This window comes from Bacillus rossius, unplaced genomic scaffold (genome assembly GCF_032445375.1).
Source record: "Bacillus rossius redtenbacheri isolate Brsri unplaced genomic scaffold, Brsri_v3 Brsri_v3_scf177, whole genome shotgun sequence".
Taxonomy (NCBI): Eukaryota; Metazoa; Arthropoda; class Insecta; order Phasmatodea; family Bacillidae; genus Bacillus; species Bacillus rossius.
Window position 1 is genome coordinate 17465 of NW_026962349.1, and position 19070 is coordinate 36534.

At 53.6% G+C, this 19070-nt stretch overlaps 20 non-coding genes across 20 annotated transcripts; 11 read left to right on the forward strand and 9 right to left on the reverse strand.

The window, feature by feature from the left end:
• The first annotated feature begins 2051 nt into the window (after nucleotides 1-2051).
• LOC134543742 (U1 spliceosomal RNA) lies at nucleotides 2052-2214 on the forward strand. The gene has a single exon (XR_010077203.1). It is a non-coding gene; the product is annotated as a U1 spliceosomal RNA (small nuclear RNA).
• Nucleotides 2215-2513: 299 nt separating this feature from the next.
• On the reverse strand, nucleotides 2514-2633 carry LOC134543707 (U5 spliceosomal RNA). Its single transcript, XR_010077169.1, has one exon. It is a non-coding gene; the product is annotated as a U5 spliceosomal RNA (small nuclear RNA).
• Nucleotides 2634-3176: 543 nt separating this feature from the next.
• LOC134543743 (U1 spliceosomal RNA) lies at nucleotides 3177-3339 on the forward strand. The gene has a single exon (XR_010077204.1). It is a non-coding gene; the product is annotated as a U1 spliceosomal RNA (small nuclear RNA).
• A 299-nt stretch (nucleotides 3340-3638) lies between these two features.
• On the reverse strand, nucleotides 3639-3758 carry LOC134543709 (U5 spliceosomal RNA). The gene has a single exon (XR_010077171.1). It is a non-coding gene; the product is annotated as a U5 spliceosomal RNA (small nuclear RNA).
• A 543-nt stretch (nucleotides 3759-4301) lies between these two features.
• On the forward strand, nucleotides 4302-4464 carry LOC134543744 (U1 spliceosomal RNA). Its single transcript, XR_010077205.1, has one exon. It is a non-coding gene; the product is annotated as a U1 spliceosomal RNA (small nuclear RNA).
• A 299-nt stretch (nucleotides 4465-4763) lies between these two features.
• LOC134543710 (U5 spliceosomal RNA) lies at nucleotides 4764-4883 on the reverse strand. The gene has a single exon (XR_010077172.1). It is a non-coding gene; the product is annotated as a U5 spliceosomal RNA (small nuclear RNA).
• A 543-nt stretch (nucleotides 4884-5426) lies between these two features.
• LOC134543746 (U1 spliceosomal RNA) lies at nucleotides 5427-5589 on the forward strand. The gene has a single exon (XR_010077207.1). It is a non-coding gene; the product is annotated as a U1 spliceosomal RNA (small nuclear RNA).
• Nucleotides 5590-5888: 299 nt separating this feature from the next.
• Nucleotides 5889-6008, reverse strand: LOC134543711 (U5 spliceosomal RNA). Its single transcript, XR_010077173.1, has one exon. It is a non-coding gene; the product is annotated as a U5 spliceosomal RNA (small nuclear RNA).
• Nucleotides 6009-6551: 543 nt separating this feature from the next.
• LOC134543747 (U1 spliceosomal RNA) lies at nucleotides 6552-6714 on the forward strand. Its single transcript, XR_010077208.1, has one exon. It is a non-coding gene; the product is annotated as a U1 spliceosomal RNA (small nuclear RNA).
• Nucleotides 6715-7013: 299 nt separating this feature from the next.
• Nucleotides 7014-7133, reverse strand: LOC134543712 (U5 spliceosomal RNA). The gene has a single exon (XR_010077174.1). It is a non-coding gene; the product is annotated as a U5 spliceosomal RNA (small nuclear RNA).
• Nucleotides 7134-7676: 543 nt separating this feature from the next.
• LOC134543748 (U1 spliceosomal RNA) lies at nucleotides 7677-7839 on the forward strand. Its single transcript, XR_010077209.1, has one exon. It is a non-coding gene; the product is annotated as a U1 spliceosomal RNA (small nuclear RNA).
• A 299-nt stretch (nucleotides 7840-8138) lies between these two features.
• Nucleotides 8139-8258, reverse strand: LOC134543713 (U5 spliceosomal RNA). The gene has a single exon (XR_010077175.1). It is a non-coding gene; the product is annotated as a U5 spliceosomal RNA (small nuclear RNA).
• Nucleotides 8259-8801: 543 nt separating this feature from the next.
• Nucleotides 8802-8964, forward strand: LOC134543749 (U1 spliceosomal RNA). The gene has a single exon (XR_010077210.1). It is a non-coding gene; the product is annotated as a U1 spliceosomal RNA (small nuclear RNA).
• Nucleotides 8965-9263: 299 nt separating this feature from the next.
• On the reverse strand, nucleotides 9264-9383 carry LOC134543714 (U5 spliceosomal RNA). The gene has a single exon (XR_010077176.1). It is a non-coding gene; the product is annotated as a U5 spliceosomal RNA (small nuclear RNA).
• Nucleotides 9384-9926: 543 nt separating this feature from the next.
• LOC134543750 (U1 spliceosomal RNA) lies at nucleotides 9927-10089 on the forward strand. The gene has a single exon (XR_010077211.1). It is a non-coding gene; the product is annotated as a U1 spliceosomal RNA (small nuclear RNA).
• A 299-nt stretch (nucleotides 10090-10388) lies between these two features.
• LOC134543715 (U5 spliceosomal RNA) lies at nucleotides 10389-10508 on the reverse strand. The gene has a single exon (XR_010077177.1). It is a non-coding gene; the product is annotated as a U5 spliceosomal RNA (small nuclear RNA).
• A 544-nt stretch (nucleotides 10509-11052) lies between these two features.
• On the forward strand, nucleotides 11053-11215 carry LOC134543751 (U1 spliceosomal RNA). The gene has a single exon (XR_010077212.1). It is a non-coding gene; the product is annotated as a U1 spliceosomal RNA (small nuclear RNA).
• Nucleotides 11216-17551: 6336 nt separating this feature from the next.
• LOC134543752 (U1 spliceosomal RNA) lies at nucleotides 17552-17714 on the forward strand. The gene has a single exon (XR_010077213.1). It is a non-coding gene; the product is annotated as a U1 spliceosomal RNA (small nuclear RNA).
• Nucleotides 17715-18013: 299 nt separating this feature from the next.
• On the reverse strand, nucleotides 18014-18133 carry LOC134543717 (U5 spliceosomal RNA). The gene has a single exon (XR_010077178.1). It is a non-coding gene; the product is annotated as a U5 spliceosomal RNA (small nuclear RNA).
• A 543-nt stretch (nucleotides 18134-18676) lies between these two features.
• Nucleotides 18677-18839, forward strand: LOC134543753 (U1 spliceosomal RNA). Its single transcript, XR_010077214.1, has one exon. It is a non-coding gene; the product is annotated as a U1 spliceosomal RNA (small nuclear RNA).
• The last annotated feature ends 231 nt before the right edge of the window (nucleotides 18840-19070 follow it).

The following is a 19070-nucleotide window of genomic DNA, read 5'->3' on the forward strand; positions in this document are numbered from 1 at the left end:
ACCTCGTCAGCCGTCGTGGAGAGAGGGAGTTTCTTGATCACAACTCGATCGGCACGCTCGTCGGGGCGGAGATGGGTGTAGGGTTTATATCCGAGGCGTTGGAGTTCGTCAAATAGGAGCTGGTGGTCCTGAGGGTTGCTGGTATAAAAGGAGGTGCGGTCATTGACGGAGGTGACAGAGAGAGGACCGGAGAGGAGAGACTGAAAACGTTGTGCAGTGGCGAAGGGGCCGGCTGTGGGCGTGAGAAGGCAGGCGATCGGAGGCATGCGAGGCGTGCGAGGAGTGGAGGTAGGCGGGCGAGGCGCCGCCGAGGAGGAGGCACGAGGCTGCGAGGCTGGAGGGCGGGGTGGAGCACGAGATGAGCTGGGACTCGTCGAAGAGGGGCCCGGGAGAGTGGTGAAGGGCACAGGAGGAGGTTGCGTGTCGGGCCGGTGCCGTTTAGCATGCTGCTTGCGGCGGGGCTTGGCAGTCAAGGGTCGGTCCGAGGAGGCAGCCCCAGCGCCGTCGTCGGTGTCGGTATCCGGTAGACTGAGGAGACTGTCGTAGCGGTTGCTGGTAGGGACGGCATCGTCGGAGGAGTGCTGGTCGGGGTGGGCGCGCTTGACGGTCTTCGTGGGAACGATGAAGCCGGTGTCCATGGGAGTAGCAGTCGCAGCAGGAGGAACGGCGGCAGGCGGTGAGTCGGTCGGCAACAGCGGAAGAGAAGGCGCAGGAGACATGATCGGTGAAGTGATGCAGGCCGTGGTGGTAGTAGTAGTCACAGTTGGTGGTGTTGGAGCAGAGGTAGTCGTAGGCAGAGCGAGGATGGTGGAGACGTCCAGGCCGTGAAGATGTTTCGTCTCGCTGACCTTAATGCAAACAGTCTGGGTGCGCAGCCCGGCCGGCGCGGGGGAGGGAGGCGGAGCCACCCCCCCGACCCCAGCAGCGCCCGCCTCCCCAGACCCGACTTGCATGGTCTCCAAGCGCTGGCGATGCGGTCCACAGTATTGTCGTGGCTGGGGTGGCCGATTGTCAGTAGTCATCTCATCGCCAGAACCGGCCTCGGCCGAGGGCCTCGGACCAAAGTCGTCCCCGCCCTGGTTCGGCGTCATCGGGAGAGAGTCCATTCCAAACTCTCCCCTCGGCCTCCCCAATAGGCTACAACTTGGTTGCCGGGAGTCACAAGAAGTGGCCTCGGCCGATGGCCTCTGACCGAGGTCGCCCCCGCCCTGGTTTGGCTTCATCGGGAGGGAGTCCATTCCAAACTCCCCCCTCAGCCGCCCCAATAGGCCGCGACTCGGTGGCGCACAGCACTCACAAGAAGAAGATCTAGGATCTAAGAACTAGATCTACACAAGAGCACTCCTGGTGGTCGACTCAGGAACTAGCAGCAGCAGGTCTCGGCGGCTCGCTGAAATTGCTGAAAGGAAACCAGTTAGTGAATGGCCAAAAGTGCTCAGATTTGCTTCAAAAAGCTTTTAAAAAATTCCCCTGAACAGTTTGATGCCTTTGAAGGGAAACCAGAGCACGGTTGAAACTTTGAAAATCCGGACTATATAGGAAAAATGTGCGGACCACCACTAATGGTGAAAATAGCGTACGGTCGTGCAGCCTGAAGCCGCGAATCGTCCGAAAATCGCCTCGTGGGACACGGCACTCGATATTTCGTGAAACCCTAGGTATGTTGCTAATGGAAAAAAGTTCCCCTCTCGACTGTGCCGTGGTGCCCGCCTTTTTGCCGAGGCGGACGCGACGACCCGAGTGCCGCCACGCGGCAAACGGTGTAACCAAGTGCCGCCACGCGGCAAACGGGGTAACCAAATGCACGCGGCGGTCGACCGTCGCCGTGGGTACAGAAACAAAGGAAACGAGGTGCGAGTAGAAACGGGCAGTTGTAGGAAGAAATTGTATTTGCATTGTTGGTGTGTACTGTCATGTAGTGTGATGAACTGGCACGGGAGTGTTATGTCTGGGGAAAGAGCTGTTTCGGAGGTAGAAGTACATAACCTCAAAACACGTTGATGAGGTGGTCCGAGCTCCAAGTGAAATAGAAAAGCGAAACACTGCGCAGCATACTTACCTGGCGTAGGGGCTACCCTGATCAAGCAGGGGGTTCCCCCAGGGTGAGGCTCTTCCCTTGCACTTCGGTTGAGCTGACCTCTGCGATTACCCCAAATGTGGGTAACTCGGGCGCGTAATTTTTGGTAGTCGGGACTGCGTTCGCGCTGTCCCGGTGAAAAAATTTCAACTTAGTAGTTGTGAAGTAGTGTTAAGAATTATGTACAGTGAAGTGTAATTTTTTTTTTTTTTTTCATCTGTGTATGGTATGTAATGCATTCGTAGGTCTCAAGTTTACGGTGCCTTGGCGAACAACCCCACCGTCTTGAAAGTGCGGAAGGAAGGTACGTAATTGTGCATGGTAATAGTTGAAAAAAGAAAAAAAAAATTCCCATGAACGATACTTGTCCAATTCGATTTTTCAGATTTCCCCCTCCCCGCCTCACCCCCGGGCCCAGTGGTTTAACGGTAACCGGCCCAGTGTGTAAACACTGGGCACAACAAAAAATTGTTTAAAGACTCATCAAATGTTCCCCTCCACGGAAATCTTTAGTAAAAGGCGAAAGATTTATGCGTTTGAAGGGAAACCAGAGCACGGTTGAAACTTTGAAAATCCGGACTATATAGGAAAAATGTGCGGACCACCACTAATGGTGAAAATAGCGTACGGTCGTGCAGCCTGAAGCCGCGAATCGTCCGAAAATCGCCTCGTGGGACACGGCACTCGATATTTCGTGAAACCCTAGGTATGTTGCTAATGGAAAAAAGTTCCCCTCTCGACTGTGCCGTGGTGCCCGCCTTTTTGCCGAGGCGGACGCGACGACCCGAGTGCCGCCACGCGGCAAACGGTGTAACCAAGTGCCGCCACGCGGCAAACGGGGTAACCAAATGCACGCGGCGGTCGACCGTCGCCGTGGGTACAGAAACAAAGGAAACGAGGTGCGAGTAGAAACGGGCAGTTGTAGGAAGAAATTGTATTTGCATTGTTGGTGTGTACTGTCATGTAGTGTGATGAACTGGCACGGGAGTGTTATGTCTGGGGAAAGAGCTGTTTCGGAGGTAGAAGTACATAACCTCAAAACACGTTGATGAGGTGGTCCGAGCTCCAAGTGAAATAGAAAAGCGAAACACTGCGCAGCATACTTACCTGGCGTAGGGGCTACCCTGATCAAGCAGGGGGTTCCCCCAGGGTGAGGCTCTTCCCTTGCACTTCGGTTGAGCTGACCTCTGCGATTACCCCAAATGTGGGTAACTCGGGCGCGTAATTTTTGGTAGTCGGGACTGCGTTCGCGCTGTCCCGGTGAAAAAATTTCAACTTAGTAGTTGTGAAGTAGTGTTAAGAATTATGTACAGTGAAGTGTAATTTTTTTTTTTTTTTTCATCTGTGTATGGTATGTAATGCATTCGTAGGTCTCAAGTTTACGGTGCCTTGGCGAACAACCCCACCGTCTTGAAAGTGCGGAAGGAAGGTACGTAATTGTGCATGGTAATAGTTGAAAAAAGAAAAAAAAAATTCCCATGAACGATACTTGTCCAATTCGATTTTTCAGATTTCCCCCTCCCCGCCTCACCCCCGGGCCCAGTGGTTTAACGGTAACCGGCCCAGTGTGTAAACACTGGGCACAACAAAAAATTGTTTAAAGACTCATCAAATGTTCCCCTCCACGGAAATCTTTAGTAAAAGGCGAAAGATTTATGCGTTTGAAGGGAAACCAGAGCACGGTTGAAACTTTGAAAATCCGGACTATATAGGAAAAATGTGCGGACCACCACTAATGGTGAAAATAGCGTACGGTCGTGCAGCCTGAAGCCGCGAATCGTCCGAAAATCGCCTCGTGGGACACGGCACTCGATATTTCGTGAAACCCTAGGTATGTTGCTAATGGAAAAAAGTTCCCCTCTCGACTGTGCCGTGGTGCCCGCCTTTTTGCCGAGGCGGACGCGACGACCCGAGTGCCGCCACGCGGCAAACGGTGTAACCAAGTGCCGCCACGCGGCAAACGGGGTAACCAAATGCACGCGGCGGTCGACCGTCGCCGTGGGTACAGAAACAAAGGAAACGAGGTGCGAGTAGAAACGGGCAGTTGTAGGAAGAAATTGTATTTGCATTGTTGGTGTGTACTGTCATGTAGTGTGATGAACTGGCACGGGAGTGTTATGTCTGGGGAAAGAGCTGTTTCGGAGGTAGAAGTACATAACCTCAAAACACGTTGATGAGGTGGTCCGAGCTCCAAGTGAAATAGAAAAGCGAAACACTGCGCAGCATACTTACCTGGCGTAGGGGCTACCCTGATCAAGCAGGGGGTTCCCCCAGGGTGAGGCTCTTCCCTTGCACTTCGGTTGAGCTGACCTCTGCGATTACCCCAAATGTGGGTAACTCGGGCGCGTAATTTTTGGTAGTCGGGACTGCGTTCGCGCTGTCCCGGTGAAAAAATTTCAACTTAGTAGTTGTGAAGTAGTGTTAAGAATTATGTACAGTGAAGTGTAATTTTTTTTTTTTTTTTCATCTGTGTATGGTATGTAATGCATTCGTAGGTCTCAAGTTTACGGTGCCTTGGCGAACAACCCCACCGTCTTGAAAGTGCGGAAGGAAGGTACGTAATTGTGCATGGTAATAGTTGAAAAAAGAAAAAAAAAATTCCCATGAACGATACTTGTCCAATTCGATTTTTCAGATTTCCCCCTCCCCGCCTCACCCCCGGGCCCAGTGGTTTAACGGTAACCGGCCCAGTGTGTAAACACTGGGCACAACAAAAAATTGTTTAAAGACTCATCAAATGTTCCCCTCCACGGAAATCTTTAGTAAAAGGCGAAAGATTTATGCGTTTGAAGGGAAACCAGAGCACGGTTGAAACTTTGAAAATCCGGACTATATAGGAAAAATGTGCGGACCACCACTAATGGTGAAAATAGCGTACGGTCGTGCAGCCTGAAGCCGCGAATCGTCCGAAAATCGCCTCGTGGGACACGGCACTCGATATTTCGTGAAACCCTAGGTATGTTGCTAATGGAAAAAAGTTCCCCTCTCGACTGTGCCGTGGTGCCCGCCTTTTTGCCGAGGCGGACGCGACGACCCGAGTGCCGCCACGCGGCAAACGGTGTAACCAAGTGCCGCCACGCGGCAAACGGGGTAACCAAATGCACGCGGCGGTCGACCGTCGCCGTGGGTACAGAAACAAAGGAAACGAGGTGCGAGTAGAAACGGGCAGTTGTAGGAAGAAATTGTATTTGCATTGTTGGTGTGTACTGTCATGTAGTGTGATGAACTGGCACGGGAGTGTTATGTCTGGGGAAAGAGCTGTTTCGGAGGTAGAAGTACATAACCTCAAAACACGTTGATGAGGTGGTCCGAGCTCCAAGTGAAATAGAAAAGCGAAACACTGCGCAGCATACTTACCTGGCGTAGGGGCTACCCTGATCAAGCAGGGGGTTCCCCCAGGGTGAGGCTCTTCCCTTGCACTTCGGTTGAGCTGACCTCTGCGATTACCCCAAATGTGGGTAACTCGGGCGCGTAATTTTTGGTAGTCGGGACTGCGTTCGCGCTGTCCCGGTGAAAAAATTTCAACTTAGTAGTTGTGAAGTAGTGTTAAGAATTATGTACAGTGAAGTGTAATTTTTTTTTTTTTTTTCATCTGTGTATGGTATGTAATGCATTCGTAGGTCTCAAGTTTACGGTGCCTTGGCGAACAACCCCACCGTCTTGAAAGTGCGGAAGGAAGGTACGTAATTGTGCATGGTAATAGTTGAAAAAAGAAAAAAAAAATTCCCATGAACGATACTTGTCCAATTCGATTTTTCAGATTTCCCCCTCCCCGCCTCACCCCCGGGCCCAGTGGTTTAACGGTAACCGGCCCAGTGTGTAAACACTGGGCACAACAAAAAATTGTTTAAAGACTCATCAAATGTTCCCCTCCACGGAAATCTTTAGTAAAAGGCGAAAGATTTATGCGTTTGAAGGGAAACCAGAGCACGGTTGAAACTTTGAAAATCCGGACTATATAGGAAAAATGTGCGGACCACCACTAATGGTGAAAATAGCGTACGGTCGTGCAGCCTGAAGCCGCGAATCGTCCGAAAATCGCCTCGTGGGACACGGCACTCGATATTTCGTGAAACCCTAGGTATGTTGCTAATGGAAAAAAGTTCCCCTCTCGACTGTGCCGTGGTGCCCGCCTTTTTGCCGAGGCGGACGCGACGACCCGAGTGCCGCCACGCGGCAAACGGTGTAACCAAGTGCCGCCACGCGGCAAACGGGGTAACCAAATGCACGCGGCGGTCGACCGTCGCCGTGGGTACAGAAACAAAGGAAACGAGGTGCGAGTAGAAACGGGCAGTTGTAGGAAGAAATTGTATTTGCATTGTTGGTGTGTACTGTCATGTAGTGTGATGAACTGGCACGGGAGTGTTATGTCTGGGGAAAGAGCTGTTTCGGAGGTAGAAGTACATAACCTCAAAACACGTTGATGAGGTGGTCCGAGCTCCAAGTGAAATAGAAAAGCGAAACACTGCGCAGCATACTTACCTGGCGTAGGGGCTACCCTGATCAAGCAGGGGGTTCCCCCAGGGTGAGGCTCTTCCCTTGCACTTCGGTTGAGCTGACCTCTGCGATTACCCCAAATGTGGGTAACTCGGGCGCGTAATTTTTGGTAGTCGGGACTGCGTTCGCGCTGTCCCGGTGAAAAAATTTCAACTTAGTAGTTGTGAAGTAGTGTTAAGAATTATGTACAGTGAAGTGTAATTTTTTTTTTTTTTTTCATCTGTGTATGGTATGTAATGCATTCGTAGGTCTCAAGTTTACGGTGCCTTGGCGAACAACCCCACCGTCTTGAAAGTGCGGAAGGAAGGTACGTAATTGTGCATGGTAATAGTTGAAAAAAGAAAAAAAAAATTCCCATGAACGATACTTGTCCAATTCGATTTTTCAGATTTCCCCCTCCCCGCCTCACCCCCGGGCCCAGTGGTTTAACGGTAACCGGCCCAGTGTGTAAACACTGGGCACAACAAAAAATTGTTTAAAGACTCATCAAATGTTCCCCTCCACGGAAATCTTTAGTAAAAGGCGAAAGATTTATGCGTTTGAAGGGAAACCAGAGCACGGTTGAAACTTTGAAAATCCGGACTATATAGGAAAAATGTGCGGACCACCACTAATGGTGAAAATAGCGTACGGTCGTGCAGCCTGAAGCCGCGAATCGTCCGAAAATCGCCTCGTGGGACACGGCACTCGATATTTCGTGAAACCCTAGGTATGTTGCTAATGGAAAAAAGTTCCCCTCTCGACTGTGCCGTGGTGCCCGCCTTTTTGCCGAGGCGGACGCGACGACCCGAGTGCCGCCACGCGGCAAACGGTGTAACCAAGTGCCGCCACGCGGCAAACGGGGTAACCAAATGCACGCGGCGGTCGACCGTCGCCGTGGGTACAGAAACAAAGGAAACGAGGTGCGAGTAGAAACGGGCAGTTGTAGGAAGAAATTGTATTTGCATTGTTGGTGTGTACTGTCATGTAGTGTGATGAACTGGCACGGGAGTGTTATGTCTGGGGAAAGAGCTGTTTCGGAGGTAGAAGTACATAACCTCAAAACACGTTGATGAGGTGGTCCGAGCTCCAAGTGAAATAGAAAAGCGAAACACTGCGCAGCATACTTACCTGGCGTAGGGGCTACCCTGATCAAGCAGGGGGTTCCCCCAGGGTGAGGCTCTTCCCTTGCACTTCGGTTGAGCTGACCTCTGCGATTACCCCAAATGTGGGTAACTCGGGCGCGTAATTTTTGGTAGTCGGGACTGCGTTCGCGCTGTCCCGGTGAAAAAATTTCAACTTAGTAGTTGTGAAGTAGTGTTAAGAATTATGTACAGTGAAGTGTAATTTTTTTTTTTTTTTTCATCTGTGTATGGTATGTAATGCATTCGTAGGTCTCAAGTTTACGGTGCCTTGGCGAACAACCCCACCGTCTTGAAAGTGCGGAAGGAAGGTACGTAATTGTGCATGGTAATAGTTGAAAAAAGAAAAAAAAAATTCCCATGAACGATACTTGTCCAATTCGATTTTTCAGATTTCCCCCTCCCCGCCTCACCCCCGGGCCCAGTGGTTTAACGGTAACCGGCCCAGTGTGTAAACACTGGGCACAACAAAAAATTGTTTAAAGACTCATCAAATGTTCCCCTCCACGGAAATCTTTAGTAAAAGGCGAAAGATTTATGCGTTTGAAGGGAAACCAGAGCACGGTTGAAACTTTGAAAATCCGGACTATATAGGAAAAATGTGCGGACCACCACTAATGGTGAAAATAGCGTACGGTCGTGCAGCCTGAAGCCGCGAATCGTCCGAAAATCGCCTCGTGGGACACGGCACTCGATATTTCGTGAAACCCTAGGTATGTTGCTAATGGAAAAAAGTTCCCCTCTCGACTGTGCCGTGGTGCCCGCCTTTTTGCCGAGGCGGACGCGACGACCCGAGTGCCGCCACGCGGCAAACGGTGTAACCAAGTGCCGCCACGCGGCAAACGGGGTAACCAAATGCACGCGGCGGTCGACCGTCGCCGTGGGTACAGAAACAAAGGAAACGAGGTGCGAGTAGAAACGGGCAGTTGTAGGAAGAAATTGTATTTGCATTGTTGGTGTGTACTGTCATGTAGTGTGATGAACTGGCACGGGAGTGTTATGTCTGGGGAAAGAGCTGTTTCGGAGGTAGAAGTACATAACCTCAAAACACGTTGATGAGGTGGTCCGAGCTCCAAGTGAAATAGAAAAGCGAAACACTGCGCAGCATACTTACCTGGCGTAGGGGCTACCCTGATCAAGCAGGGGGTTCCCCCAGGGTGAGGCTCTTCCCTTGCACTTCGGTTGAGCTGACCTCTGCGATTACCCCAAATGTGGGTAACTCGGGCGCGTAATTTTTGGTAGTCGGGACTGCGTTCGCGCTGTCCCGGTGAAAAAATTTCAACTTAGTAGTTGTGAAGTAGTGTTAAGAATTATGTACAGTGAAGTGTAATTTTTTTTTTTTTTTTCATCTGTGTATGGTATGTAATGCATTCGTAGGTCTCAAGTTTACGGTGCCTTGGCGAACAACCCCACCGTCTTGAAAGTGCGGAAGGAAGGTACGTAATTGTGCATGGTAATAGTTGAAAAAAGAAAAAAAAAATTCCCATGAACGATACTTGTCCAATTCGATTTTTCAGATTTCCCCCTCCCCGCCTCACCCCCGGGCCCAGTGGTTTAACGGTAACCGGCCCAGTGTGTAAACACTGGGCACAACAAAAAATTGTTTAAAGACTCATCAAATGTTCCCCTCCACGGAAATCTTTAGTAAAAGGCGAAAGATTTATGCGTTTGAAGGGAAACCAGAGCACGGTTGAAACTTTGAAAATCCGGACTATATAGGAAAAATGTGCGGACCACCACTAATGGTGAAAATAGCGTACGGTCGTGCAGCCTGAAGCCGCGAATCGTCCGAAAATCGCCTCGTGGGACACGGCACTCGATATTTCGTGAAACCCTAGGTATGTTGCTAATGGAAAAAAGTTCCCCTCTCGACTGTGCCGTGGTGCCCGCCTTTTTGCCGAGGCGGACGCGACGACCCGAGTGCCGCCACGCGGCAAACGGTGTAACCAAGTGCCGCCACGCGGCAAACGGGGTAACCAAATGCACGCGGCGGTCGACCGTCGCCGTGGGTACAGAAACAAAGGAAACGAGGTGCGAGTAGAAACGGGCAGTTGTAGGAAGAAATTGTATTTGCATTGTTGGTGTGTACTGTCATGTAGTGTGATGAACTGGCACGGGAGTGTTATGTCTGGGGAAAGAGCTGTTTCGGAGGTAGAAGTACATAACCTCAAAACACGTTGATGAGGTGGTCCGAGCTCCAAGTGAAATAGAAAAGCGAAACACTGCGCAGCATACTTACCTGGCGTAGGGGCTACCCTGATCAAGCAGGGGGTTCCCCCAGGGTGAGGCTCTTCCCTTGCACTTCGGTTGAGCTGACCTCTGCGATTACCCCAAATGTGGGTAACTCGGGCGCGTAATTTTTGGTAGTCGGGACTGCGTTCGCGCTGTCCCGGTGAAAAAATTTCAACTTAGTAGTTGTGAAGTAGTGTTAAGAATTATGTACAGTGAAGTGTAATTTTTTTTTTTTTTTTCATCTGTGTATGGTATGTAATGCATTCGTAGGTCTCAAGTTTACGGTGCCTTGGCGAACAACCCCACCGTCTTGAAAGTGCGGAAGGAAGGTACGTAATTGTGCATGGTAATAGTTGAAAAAAGAAAAAAAAAATTCCCATGAACGATACTTGTCCAATTCGATTTTTCAGATTTCCCCCTCCCCGCCTCACCCCCGGGCCCAGTGGTTTAACGGTAACCGGCCCAGTGTGTAAACACTGGGCACAACAAAAAATTGTTTAAAGACTCATCAAATGTTCCCCTCCACGGAAATCTTTAGTAAAAGGCGAAAGATTTATGCGTTTGAAGGGAAACCAGAGCACGGTTGAAACTTTGAAAATCCGGACTATATAGGAAAAATGTGCGGACCACCACTAATGGTGAAAATAGCGTACGGTCGTGCAGCCTGAAGCCGCGAATCGTCCGAAAATCGCCTCGTGGGACACGGCACTCGATATTTCGTGAAACCCTAGGTATGTTGCTAATGGAAAAAAGTTCCCCTCTCGACTGTGCCGTGGTGCCCGCCTTTTTGCCGAGGCGGACGCGACGACCCGAGTGCCGCCACGCGGCAAACGGTGTAACCAAGTGCCGCCACGCGGCAAACGGGGGTAACCAAATGCACGCGGCGGTCGACCGTCGCCGTGGGTACAGAAACAAAGGAAACGAGGTGCGAGTAGAAACGGGCAGTTGTAGGAAGAAATTGTATTTGCATTGTTGGTGTGTACTGTCATGTAGTGTGATGAACTGGCACGGGAGTGTTATGTCTGGGGAAAGAGCTGTTTCGGAGGTAGAAGTACATAACCTCAAAACACGTTGATGAGGTGGTCCGAGCTCCAAGTGAAATAGAAAAGCGAAACACTGCGCAGCATACTTACCTGGCGTAGGGGCTACCCTGATCAAGCAGGGGGTTCCCCCAGGGTGAGGCTCTTCCCTTGCACTTCGGTTGAGCTGACCTCTGCGATTACCCCAAATGTGGGTAACTCGGGCGCGTAATTTTTGGTAGTCGGGACTGCGTTCGCGCTGTCCCGGTGAAAAAATTTCAACTTAGTAGTTGTGAAGTAGTGTTAAGAATTATGTACAGTGAAGTGTAATTTTTTTTTTTTTTTTCATCTGTGTATGGTATGTAATGCATTCGTAGGTCTCAAGTTTACGGTGCCTTGGCGAACAACCCCACCGTCTTGAAAGTGCGGAAGGAAGGTACGTAATTGTGCATGGTAATAGTTGAAAAAAGAAAAAAAAAATTCCCATGAACGATACTTGTCCAATTCGATTTTTCAGATTTCCCCCTCCCCGCCTCACCCCCGGGCCCAGTGGTTTAACGGTAACCGGCCCAGTGTGTAAACACTGGGCACAACAAAAAATTGTTTAAAGACTCATCAAATGTTCCCCTCCACGGAAATCTTTAGTTTTTTTTTTTTTTTTTTTTTTTTTATCAAAGGGAACTCCCACTGAAGGGAGTTACCCACCAAAAAATTCATCTTTAATATAAAAAGCGGATACAGGTGAACACAAATAAAACACAACATAGAACACGAATACATGGCCACAAGGGCGAATGGTGACAATCTTTATTCAACACTGACGAAACGGGGCCCCTCCGACGATACCGTCCTAGAGGTCCAGCTGCTTGTTGGGCGGCGAATCTTCTGTGGGCTGCCGGGGGCGACTCGGGGCGCAGAAGGTGCCGGGCCGCAGATGAAGACGGTCCGGAGCAGTGGCGATGTTAGGCAGTAGTTCACTGAGAGCAGAGATCTTGATGGGATGATGCCTGGTAACATTCCTCAGAGCCAACCGTGGACGTGGTGATCACCGTCGTCAGCTGCCGGGCCCACCAGCCGCGACTGCACCAGCGTCAACGTCATCAGGGTCAGGGCGTCTCAAATGATCGTAGGTAAAGAGCGGTCGGCGGGGGTGAGGGGCGTCAGGCAGGGGCTCTGCAAGGAGTCGGATCAGGGGGTTGTCAGAACGCCGGCAGTGGCGGAGAAACTTCTTAGTCACCTTGCAGAGCAGCTCGTGTAAGTGCGGGAGCCCAGTCTGGTCCAGGAGGGTCTGTCGTAAGGTGGCGCGAGGGAGACCGAGCAGGAGGCGGGCACCGAGAAAGTAGGACCGGGTGATCGGACGGAGGTTGTACAGAGAGGAGTGGACCCAAGCCGGACACGCGTAGAGGAAGTGGGGAAGAACAAAGGAACGGTAGGCAGTCACACGAACGTCGAGAGGGGTGCCGGATGTCGGTCTGAGTATGGTGGCCAGCTGAGCCATGACGGCACGGGACTTGGTGCGGATTGAGTCGAGGTGCGGCAGAAAAGTAAAGGTATTGTCTAGGGTGACCCCCAGATAACGGATGCGAGGCGACCAGGGGATGGCTACGGTGGAGATGACTGGCGGGTGGTCGTGGTGTGGATGAAGTCGGGAGAAGAGGATGGATCGTGATTTAGAGTGATGGAGCCCGATGCCATGCGCGAGGAACTGATTGTTGAGGGAAGTGAGGCCGCGGCCGAGACGGTCGCAGAGCAGCCGCTCGGAAACTGAAGAGGCCAGGAGACAGGTATCATCGGCGTACTGGACAAGATAGGTGCCGGGAGGGGGCTTGAGATCAGAGATGTGGAGGGTAAAAAGTAGCGGTGAGAGAATGGCGCCCTGGGGGACGCCGGCGGAGATGGGGCGGGGGCCGGAGAGGACCCCCTCCACCCGAACCCGGAAGGTGCGACCCTCCAGGAAGGAGCAGAGGAGGCGGATGAGATGAGATGAGAGGTCGGTGGCAGAGAGGCGCTGGAGGAGCTGGGCATGCGGAACGGAATCGAAAGCACGGGCGAGGTCAAGAAGCACCATGCCCGTGTGTTGCCGCCTGGCGAATCCCTGGACCACCAGGTGCTCCACACGGGCAATGGCGTGGGTCGTCGAGTGGCGGGGGCGGAAACCGAACTGGTGGCGGGGTAGAAGGTCCAGGGTGGTGACTTGAAAGAGGAGACGGCGGTGGATCGCCCGTTCCGCGACCTTGGACAGAATAGGAAGAAGCGAGATGGGCCGAAAAGATGAAGGGAGAGACGGGGGCTTGCCAGGTTTGGGGATGGGTGAGACGACGGCGGTTTTCCAGGGGGTGGGGAAGTGGCAGAGGAGGAACATTGCGTTGAAAAGACGGGTCAGAAACACAAGGGCCTTGCGAGGTAGGGCACGGAGCACGGGGGAGGGCAGAGAGTCGTGGCCAGGAGCAGAACGGGGCCGAAGGCGGGCGAGCAGGGTGCGGACCTCGGAAGGCGTGACGAGCGGCAGGGGGAAGGTGGCCGGAAGGGGGGGCAAAGTGACGTGGCGAGACAGGAGGCGGGCCCCGTCCTCGTCGTCCGAAGACTCGGAGGACAGGGAAGGGCCGGGTGCGGATGCGAAGGTGGTCGCCAGGTAGGCGGCCACCGCCTCGGATCGCTCCGAGGCCGTTTCCGCCACACCCGTGGGGGTGGTCAACGGGGGGATGGTGGTAGGAACCGAGCGGAGACGACGGACGTGAGACCAGAGGGAGCCGGAGCAAGCAGAGAGGGATTGGAGACGCCGAGTCTCCAGACGGGCCCTCCACTCCGCGACCAATCGCCGGCAGCGCCCCCGCAGCACCAGGTACACCCGCCGGTGCAGCAGGGAACGACTAGCCTGCCAGAGGACGCGGAAGCGGTTGCGCAAGGACAAGGCGTCCCGGAGGTAAGGCGGAAATGGGTCGACAAGGGGACGGGGGGGAACCAGAGGTATGTTGGCAGAGGCGGCCGCGGAAATGGCGTCGGTCAGCGAGAGAACGTTGGCGTCAAGGCGGGCAGGGGTATCGAACGGAACAGACAGGTCTATGGCAGCGGAGAGGGAACGCTGAAAACCGCCCCAGTCGGCCTTGGGAAAATCGAAGCGGGGGAGGTGGGGGTTAGAACGGGGGTGAAAGTGAAGTGTGGCAAGAACAGGCAAGTGGTCGGAGGTGCCGGAGGTGATGGTGGTGAGATCCGAGAGAATGGGGAGGGGCGTGGACAGTGCAAAGTCGATGATGCTGGGTTGCCGGTTGAGCTGGGCCGGAAAAAATGTCGGGGTCGGAGGGGCATAAAGAGAGAGAGGAGTACGCCGAAGGAGTTGCCGGAGGGAGCTGCCCCGCCGGTTCGCGGCGGCACAGCCCCAGAAGGGATGGGTGGCGTTGAAGTCCCCGGCCAGCACGACGTGGGCGTCGAGCCGACCGAGGGCGACAACGTCGGCCGTGGGAAAGGCGTACTGAGGGGGGAGGTACAAGGATACCAAGGTCAGGGAGTACGGGAGGCCGTGCAAGCGCACAGCAACCGCCTCGGCCGCGGGGGAAGAAGGGATGCGACGGCGATGATGTGAAATGGTGTTGCGGACGAGTAACGCCACCCCCCCGCCCCGACCATCGCGATCGGCACGGTGGACCGCATACCCGGGGACCAGGACGGGGGCAGAGGGGGAGAGCCAGGTCTCAGAAAGGAACACGACGTCGGGCGATCGCTCGTGGAGCAGGTGCAAAAGGTCGTGGAGCTTAGGGAGGAGGGAAAAGACGTTCCAGATGAGGACACTAAGGGGAGGGGCGGGATCCATCGAAGAAATTCAGAAGGGCCTGGAGGAGCACTTCGAACTTCTCGGTGGAGGTGCGGGCTCGGGAGAGTGCCGTCAGGACAGACCGGATGAGCGGGAGGTACTGTCGGATGAATGAAATGAAGTCGTGAATGAGGGATGAAAGCGACGAGCAGTCTGAGTCGGAGGCAAGCGGTCGAGAGTCAGAAGAAGGAGCGGAAGGAGGAGGGTGCGAGGTGGCAGAGGGGGGAACAACCGGTACAACGGGGGGAGGGCGTGCCCAAGCATTGGTGGAGAGAGCAGGAAACGTCTTGGGATCGGACAGGGGCGGGACAGAGGGCCCGGTCCCCACGGCAGTCGTCGTGGCGTCAGTGAGTCGTTGAGGGTGTCGGCGCAGGTAAGCCTGAATCACGCGACAGTCAGTGGAAGTAGCGAAGTGGGCCCCGTCACAAAGCGTGCAGCGTCGGGTAGTCGAGGTGCAGTCCCGAGACCAGTGGGGCCCAGCGCACTTGAAACAGGCGAGGTCCCGGTGGCATCGGGAGGACGGGTGTCCAGGCCGCTGGCAGCGGTAGCACTGAGGTACGCGCCCCGAGCCGCGGTATTTCTCAACTGCCACCACCCAGCAGCCCAATGTCTTCAACTTCAGGAAGGGGGCTGCCTCACCCAGACCGGATGTAGTGACCAGGAAAGGCCGGGTCGTTGAAGTAGGAGAGGTGCGCATGGCCACCACAGATGCCACAGGTAGGTGCAGGTCGAGCAGGGACTGGGTGACCTCGTCAGCCGTCGTGGAGAGAGGGAGTTTCTTGATCACAACTCGATCGGCACGCTCGTCGGGGCGGAGATGGGTGTAGGGTTTATATCCGAGGCGTTGGAGTTCGTCAAATAGGAGCTGGTGGTCCTGAGGGTTGCTGGTATAAAAGGAGGTGCGGTCATTGACGGAGGTGACAGAGAGAGGACCGGAGAGGAGAGACTGAAAACGTTGTGCAGTGGCGAAGGGGCCGGCTGTGGGCGTGAGAAGGCAGGCGATCGGAGGCATGCGAGGCGTGCGAGGAGTGGAGGTAGGCGGGCGAGGCGCCGCCGAGGAGGAGGCACGAGGCTGCGAGGCTGGAGGGCGGGGTGGAGCACGAGATGAGCTGGGACTCGTCGAAGAGGGGCCCGGGAGAGTGGTGAAGGGCACAGGAGGAGGTTGCGTGTCGGGCCGGTGCCGCTTAGCATGCTGCTTGCGGCGGGGCTTGGCAGTCAAGGGTCGGTCCGAGGAGGCAGCCCCAGCGCCGTCGTCGGTGTCGGTATCCGGTAGACTGAGGAGACTGTCGTAGCGGTTGCTGGTAGGGACGGCATCGTCGGAGGAGTGCTGGTCGGGGTGGGCGCGCTTGACGGTCTTCGTGGGAACGATGAAGCCGGTGTCCATGGGAGTAGCAGTCGCAGCAGGAGGAACGGCGGCAGGCGGTGAGTCGGTCGGCAACAGCGGAAGAGAAGGCGCAGGAGACATGATCGGTGAAGTGATGCAGGCCGTGGTGGTAGTAGTAGTCACAGTTGGTGGTGTTGGAGCAGAGGTAGTCGTAGGCAGAGCGAGGATGGTGGAGACGTCCAGGCCGTGAAGATGTTTCGTCTCGCTGACCTTAATGCAAACAGTCTGGGTGCGCAGCCCGGCTGGCGCGGGGGAGGGAGGCGGAGCCACCCCCCCGACCCCAGCAGCGCCCGCCTCCCCAGACCCGACTTGCATGGTCTCCAAGCGCTGGCGATGCGGTCCACAGTATTGTCGTGGCTGGGGTGGCCGATTGTCAGTAGTCATCTCATCGCCAGAACCGGCCTCGGCCGAGGGCCTCGGACCAAAGTCGTCCCCGCCCTGGTTCGGCGTCATCGGGAGAGAGTCCATTCCAAACTCTCCCCTCGGCCTCCCCAATAGGCTACAACTTGGTTGCCGGGAGTCACAAGAAGTGGCCTCGGCCGATGGCCTCTGACCGAGGTCGCCCCCGCCCTGGTTTGGCTTCATCGGGAGGGAGTCCATTCCAAACTCCCCCCTCAGCCGCCCCAATAGGCCGCGACTCGGTGGCGCACAGCACTCACAAGAAGAAGACCTAGGATCTAAGAACTAGATCTACACAAGAGCACTCCTGGTGGTCGACTCAGGAACTAGCAGCAGCAGGTCTCGGCGGCTCGCTGAAATTGCTGAAAGGAAACCAGTTAGTGAATGGCCAAAAGTGCTCAGATTTGCTTCAAAAAGCTTTTAAAAAATTCCCCTGAACAGTTTGATGCCTTTGAAGGGAAACCAGAGCACGGTTGAAACTTTGAAAATCCGGACTATATAGGAAAAATGTGCGGACCACCACTAATGGTGAAAATAGCGTACGGTCGTGCAGCCTGAAGCCGCGAATCGTCCGAAAATCGCCTCGTGGGACACGGCACTCGATATTTCGTGAAACCCTAGGTATGTTGCTAATGGAAAAAAGTTCCCCTCTCGACTGTGCCGTGGTGCCCGCCTTTTTGCCGAGGCGGACGCGACGACCCGAGTGCCGCCACGCGGCAAACGGTGTAACCAAGTGCCGCCACGCGGCAAACGGGGTAACCAAATGCACGCGGCGGTCGACCGTCGCCGTGGGTACAGAAACAAAGGAAACGAGGTGCGAGTAGAAACGGGCAGTTGTAGGAAGAAATTGTATTTGCATTGTTGGTGTGTACTGTCATGTAGTGTGATGAACTGGCACGGGAGTGTTATGTCTGGGGAAAGAGCTGTTTCGGAGGTAGAAGTACATAACCTCAAAACACGTTGATGAGGTGGTCCGAGCTCCAAGTGAAATAGAAAAGCGAAACACTGCGCAGCATACTTACCTGGCGTAGGGGCTACCCTGATCAAGCAGGGGGTTCCCCCAGGGTGAGGCTCTTCCCTTGCACTTCGGTTGAGCTGACCTCTGCGATTACCCCAAATGTGGGTAACTCGGGCGCGTAATTTTTGGTAGTCGGGACTGCGTTCGCGCTGTCCCGGTGAAAAAATTTCAACTTAGTAGTTGTGAAGTAGTGTTAAGAATTATGTACAGTGAAGTGTAATTTTTTTTTTTTTTTTCATCTGTGTATGGTATGTAATGCATTCGTAGGTCTCAAGTTTACGGTGCCTTGGCGAACAACCCCACCGTCTTGAAAGTGCGGAAGGAAGGTACGTAATTGTGCATGGTAATAGTTGAAAAAAGAAAAAAAAAATTCCCATGAACGATACTTGTCCAATTCGATTTTTCAGATTTCCCCCTCCCCGCCTCACCCCCGGGCCCAGTGGTTTAACGGTAACCGGCCCAGTGTGTAAACACTGGGCACAACAAAAAATTGTTTAAAGACTCATCAAATGTTCCCCTCCACGGAAATCTTTAGTAAAAGGCGAAAGATTTATGCGTTTGAAGGGAAACCAGAGCACGGTTGAAACTTTGAAAATCCGGACTATATAGGAAAAATGTGCGGACCACCACTAATGGTGAAAATAGCGTACGGTCGTGCAGCCTGAAGCCGCGAATCGTCCGAAAATCGCCTCGTGGGACACGGCACTCGATATTTCGTGAAACCCTAGGTATGTTGCTAATGGAAAAAAGTTCCCCTCTCGACTGTGCCGTGGTGCCCGCCTTTTTGCCGAGGCGGACGCGACGACCCGAGTGCCGCCACGCGGCAAACGGTGTAACCAAGTGCCGCCACGCGGCAAACGGGGTAACCAAATGCACGCGGCGGTCGACCGTCGCCGTGGGTACAGAAACAAAGGAAACGAGGTGCGAGTAGAAACGGGCAGTTGTAGGAAGAAATTGTATTTGCATTGTTGGTGTGTACTGTCATGTAGTGTGATGAACTGGCACGGGAGTGTTATGTCTGGGGAAAGAGCTGTTTCGGAGGTAGAAGTACATAACCTCAAAACACGTTGATGAGGTGGTCCGAGCTCCAAGTGAAATAGAAAAGCGAAACACTGCGCAGCATACTTACCTGGCGTAGGGGCTACCCTGATCAAGCAGGGGGTTCCCCCAGGGTGAGGCTCTTCCCTTGCACTTCGGTTGAGCTGACCTCTGCGATTACCCCAAATGTGGGTAACTCGGGCGCGTAATTTTTGGTAGTCGGGACTGCGTTCGCGCTGTCCCGGTGAAAAAATTTCAACTTAGTAGTTGTGAAGTAGTGTTAAGAATTATGTACAGTGAAGTGTAATTTTTTTTTTTTTTTTCATCTGTGTATGGTATGTAATGCATTCGTAGGGCTCAAGTTTACGGTGCCTTGGCGAACAACCCCACCGTCTTGAAAGTGCGGAAGGAAGGTACGTAATTGTGCATGGTAATAGTTGAAAAAAGAAAAAAAAAATTCCCATGAACGATACTTGT